We start from the raw sequence: 5,231 nt of genomic DNA on the forward strand, positions 1-5,231 counted from the left end.
GTCACTAAGTCACATCCAACTTTTGAGACCCCCTGGACTGCAACACACCAGGCTTCCCTGTCCTTCACCACCTCCCAGAGCTCACTCAAACTCATGTCCATGGACTCAGTGATGCCATCCAACCATCTCATCCTCTGAAACCCCCTTTTCCTCCTGCCCTCGATCTTTCCCAGCATCAGGGTCTTCCAATGAGTCAGCTCTTCACACCAGTTGGCCAAAGTATTGGAGCTTCAGGTTCAGCATCAGTCCTTCCAATGAATATTCAGGGTTGATTTCCTTTAGGATTTACTGGTTTGATGTCCTTGCAGTCCAAGGGACTCTCAAGAGTCTTCTCCAACAACAGAGCTCAAAAGCATCAATTATTTGGTGCTCAGCCCTCTCTGTAGTCCAGTTCTCACGGTTCAGGGAAAAGAGTCTTGACATGAGGACCCAGCACCCAGGTTCAAGTGCTGGCTCTGCCCCTGTCGGGCCCAGTGGCCTTGATCTCCTTGCCCCACCTCTCAGAGCCTCAGTGCCTTCCCTCGGTAAAGGGATCTGACCCCTGTACCACAGGCCAGGTCAGGATGCCCACAGAGGGTGGGGTGGGGATGCGGCTTTGCATCCAGGCTGACAAGTCCCTGAGAACATCTGTTGCTGCATTATCCTTACATACGGAGTTGTTGAAATTAGACTTGAGGTGCCTCCAAGTCGAGAACCCCCACCCCAATGTCCAGGCTATGAGGAGGGACCCCTGCCCCCCAACTCCATGCTTATCACCACACTTAGCCAAGTCTGGGAACTGTCTCGGACACCAGCTCATGCCCACTAGGCCTCAGCTGGAAACTGCAAGAAACATCCCCCTCTCCCCTGTTCCATGTCCATGGCAACCCTTCCCACCCCCAGCAGATGAAAGCCCCTCCATTCTAAGATGGAAAAACCAAGGTCCCAAGTGGGGAAGCCACTTGCCTGAGGCTGCTCAGCCCCCAGGAAGTGGCCAGGCTGGGTCTGGACCCAGACACGTGGCCTCAGAGGGGCTGTGCGGGGTCTGAGCCTCCCTGGGAGCTCAGGTACCCTCACCGCCTGATCAGCCATCCTGGAGTCTGGTGTGGAGGCGGCTCCCATCCTCCAGCAGGTAGTTGCTCGCTTGCTTTTCAAAAAACAATATCCACGAAGACGGGAAACAGATACCGCCAGGGCCCACACCAGCTCCGGGGAGGAATGAGGAGAAACTACAGCGTGCCAGCCCTGGGGTGCCGTGGCGAGCCCTGAACTGCAGCTTGAAAGTAAACTGACCGTGTAGGGTTCACGTGTCTGCGGCCTTAACAATTCTGCCAAATCTGGAGTCAAGTTCAACATCAGGGAGGTGTGGACCTCCGTCACCCCAGTACACAGCCCCAGTACACAGCTGGGTGTTTCCTGTGTGGCCTTTTCGGCAATTACCAGTGGACATAAAAATGCCCTGGCTTTGAGTTTGCGCTTGAAAAATGCTGATGGGTTTCAGTTACAAGGAAACATGTTGGCCCACAAGCTGCTCCTTTTTTTTTTTTTTTTTTTTTTTGAGTACTTGGGCCCCCATGGACCAGACGTGGTTGATTCAGTGTGTGAGAAAGGAAGCTGCAATACTTTGGCCACCTGATGCAAAAGAGCCAATTCATTGGAAAAGACCCTGTTGCTGGGAAAGACGGAAGGCAAAAGGAGAAGAAGGCAGCAGAGGATGAGGTGGTTAGATAGCATCACCGACTTAATGGACATGAATTTGAGCAAACTATGGGAGTTAGTGGAGGGATGGAGGAGCCTGGCGTGCTGCAGTCCATGAAGTCACGAAGAGATGGACAGGACGTAGCGACTGAACAAGTGAGGAGGGCAGAAAGGACACAGGTGAGCTCACAAATAGGCCCAAGGACTCCCCAGGGCTGTCAGAGCCTCTCTTAGCTCTGACTCCTTCCAGCCCCTCCCTGCCCTCAGGGAAGACTGCAGGGTCACTGGGCCTCATGGCTTAGGCCCAGGGCAGGCAAGGATGAAACTCCAAGCCAGCTAGGCACAGTCCAGGGGTGGGAAGAGAGCCAAGAGCACTGACCCACGAGGCCCTACATGGCAATGGAGCCATCCCGGAGTCCGTGCTCCCGACGAGGATGCTGACCACAGCCGGGGGGCTCTCTTGGCACCGCTGCTGGGCGTCACGCACCCTGACCACCTGATCCTCACTCTTGCGTGAGAGCAGCAAGCCCTGGGCCCCCAGTCCCTGGGCTGCCTTGTGATAATCAGTGTAAGCCAGGCTACAGGCCACATTGCTGCCCAGAGAGGGCACCTGCTCCCTGGAAATCTGGGTCCAGCCAGCATCATTTCCTATCAAGGCCATCACTGGGATCTTGTGTCCAACGAAGGTGTCAAATTCGATTAGGCTATAGCCAAACGCTCCATCCCCAAACAGGCACCAGACCTCAGCATCCGGCCGACACAGTTTGGCCCCAAGCGCAAATCCGGCACCAACCCCCAGAGTCCCGAAGGCCCCAGGATCAAGCCAACACAAGGGCCCACGGGGCTGCACCAGGTAGGCAGCTGTGCCCACAAAGTCCCCGCCATCGACCACCAGGATGGAGTTGTCAGGCAGAGTGTCCTCCACCAGCTGCAGGACCCGCACCGGGTTAAGATGCTGGGCTACGGGCATCACTGCCTTCTCCCGAAAGTTCTGCTCCTTCTGTTGGTCAGTTTGCCGAAGCTCCTCTGCCCAGTCTGAGGCCCACATCCGACCCTGGAGGCCCTCCACCAGCTTCACCACGAGGAGCCCACATCTCCCTGCACAGCCTCTTGGGGCTTCCAGAAAATGTCTGAGTTGATCAGCATCTCCTTCCGGTCACGGTTGACAACAATGAGTTTGCTGCTGCAGCTGAGGACATGCCCACAACAGGCAGAAGTCACACACTGCTCCTGCCAGGACAACCACATCTGCCTTCAGGGCGGCCCTGTGGTTCTGCCGGAAGTGGAGGGGGTGGCTGCGGCCCAGCAGTCCCTGTGCCATCCCCGCCAGGAAGCAAGGGATGCCCAGGGTCTCCACGGCAACCCGAAGTTTGTCTGAGGATGTCGAAGGCAGCAGGGCCTGGCTCCCAATTAGCATGAGGGGCCTTTTGGCCCGACTCAAGATCTCCACATATTGCTGAACCTGCTGGGGGGAGGCCTGGGGAATGTCCAGGGGCAGAGGCCCCTCAGGCTGAGGCTCCCAAGCTCCTGCAAAGAGGTTGGCCAGGGAATTCGCTAAGTACCAGTGGACCGCTCGACTCATGAGGCCCTTGGGCGGCTTACCTGGCACCATCTCCTTCTGAAGGAGGAAGTAGGGGTACAGCACGTCCAGAGACAGTTCCACAAACACCGGGTCGGCGGTGCCCGACTGTGCAGCGGCCATCGCGGTGCTCAGGGTGGGGATGAAATCCCGCACTCTCCACACAGAAGCACAAAACTTGCAGAGCGGCCTGAACAGGGCTATCTGATCAACTGCCTGGAGTGCACCCTGATTCGGCAGCAGGGTGCTGGCCCCACCACCCAGGAGCAGGACTGGGGACTGGGCTACCTGAGCATTCTTCACCGCAGTCGCTGCGTTGGTGAGGCCGGGGCCGGCCGTCACTGCTGCCACGCCCACCGTCCCGGTCAGGTGGGCTACAGCATCAGCGGCAAAGACAGCTGTGACTTCGTGGCGGGTGTCCGCCACGCGGATGCCCAACTTCTCACAGGCCACCAGCAGTGGCGAAATGTGCCCGCCGACCAGCGTGAAAAGGAAGCACACACCGTGGGCCTTCAGCACGGCTGCCACATTCTCCCCACCATGCCGGATGCTTGCCGTGTCCACCTTGTGCATCAACTGATAGAAGAGCCCCAGGCGGTGAGCGGCGCCCAGCAAGGCGGCCACTAGCGTCCCGAAGGCCAGGAGCAGGAAAGAGGAGAAGCAGCCCCAAGTTGGGGCGGCAGCTGCCGCGGTCTCCATGAGCTGACACCTGCTTCTCAATGGGTCGGCGGGAAGCCCCGCCTCTCTTTGATATCAAGGACCCGAATCTTCGTCCTAGTGGTGAGACCACCCCACGACTACACCCCCAAGTCAGTGTGCCCCTTCTCCTGAAGCCGAACCCTCCGCTGCAGCGAGTGCCTGGACTTCAATCTGACTCCGGACCCCAGGCCCTGAGTCAAGGTCAGATCGTTTCAGGATGCTCCTCCTACCCCCGTGGCACTTTACCCTTCATCCATAGGAAATGGCGCTGGCTCCAGAGGAATTCCCCACAAGCTGCTCTTGTCCGTTTCCTGGGAACCCTGGCCACTAACCCCACCGCCATCGGAGGGACAGAGCAGTGGGGGATGGGCGGAAGAGGCGCTTCTGCAGAAGGCAGGCCTGGGCCGCCTGCCTCCAGGACCTTTCCCCACCATTTCCATCCTGTCTGCCCCCCAGGGGTCTCTGACATGACACCCCTCCTGGACCTTCATGCATGAAACTGACTTCGGGGCCATCTTCTGGATCAAGGTGTCAGATCCTAATTTGACAATGAGGGCCCCTCTTGTGGGTGGGTGGGGAAGCAATTTTTAAGCTGAGTTCCTCTGGGCCCACAGTGCCTGGCAGAGGGTGGGGGGCAAGTGGATCACCTGTGGTCACAGCCAGTCAGCCAGGCTCAGCCTCCATCTGTCCTATACGCAAAGTTATGAGCACATTTCTTCCAGACCCACCACTTCCTCCTCCACTGGGTTCCTGGCCGGGGCACCCAGTGTTGTGTACAGGTCTCTGTCTGGGGTACCTCTGGGGCACTGGACAGGGGATCGGGGACTTGCGTGGACAGTGTCGGGGGGGGGGCTTCCTTGGGGAAGTTTCTGACAGCTTCTGGGAAACAGGCCTGCACGCTCCTTGCACCTCTAAGCATGGACCAGGGTCATCAGTTTATACACCCTGGGAGCAGGTGAGAAGCGCACTGTGGGGCACTCCTAGACCTGCTAAAAGTCAGAACCTGCATCTTGACGACCTCAGGGGCTTCCATGCACAGCCGGGGACCCTGCACTGAGGCAGCCAGGCCAAGGCTTGGTCCCCGACAGACCACCTACCCTGCTCAGCCCTCCAACCACGCACCATGTCTCCCCCACCCATGGCTGTACTCGAGGGGTCCCGTGTGAGCTCCCCCTACTCCTGGGATAACCGCTCGTGTGTTAAGGGCTCAGCTTTGTGGCAGGGTGAATGGTGCCCTCCAAAAGAGACACCCACATCCCAACTCCCCATATTTGCC

General features: G+C 58.2%; 1 pseudogene; it reads right to left on the reverse strand.

Moving 5' to 3' along the window:
- Window positions 1–2,066: 2,066 nt before the first annotated feature.
- LOC129651644 (2-hydroxyacyl-CoA lyase 2-like) lies at window positions 2,067–3,970 on the reverse strand (annotated as a pseudogene).
- Window positions 3,971–5,231: the final 1,261 nt, after the last annotated feature.

The sequence above is a fragment of the Bubalus kerabau genome, chromosome 4 (assembly GCF_029407905.1).
Source record: "Bubalus kerabau isolate K-KA32 ecotype Philippines breed swamp buffalo chromosome 4, PCC_UOA_SB_1v2, whole genome shotgun sequence".
Classification (NCBI taxonomy): domain Eukaryota; kingdom Metazoa; phylum Chordata; class Mammalia; order Artiodactyla; family Bovidae; genus Bubalus; species Bubalus kerabau.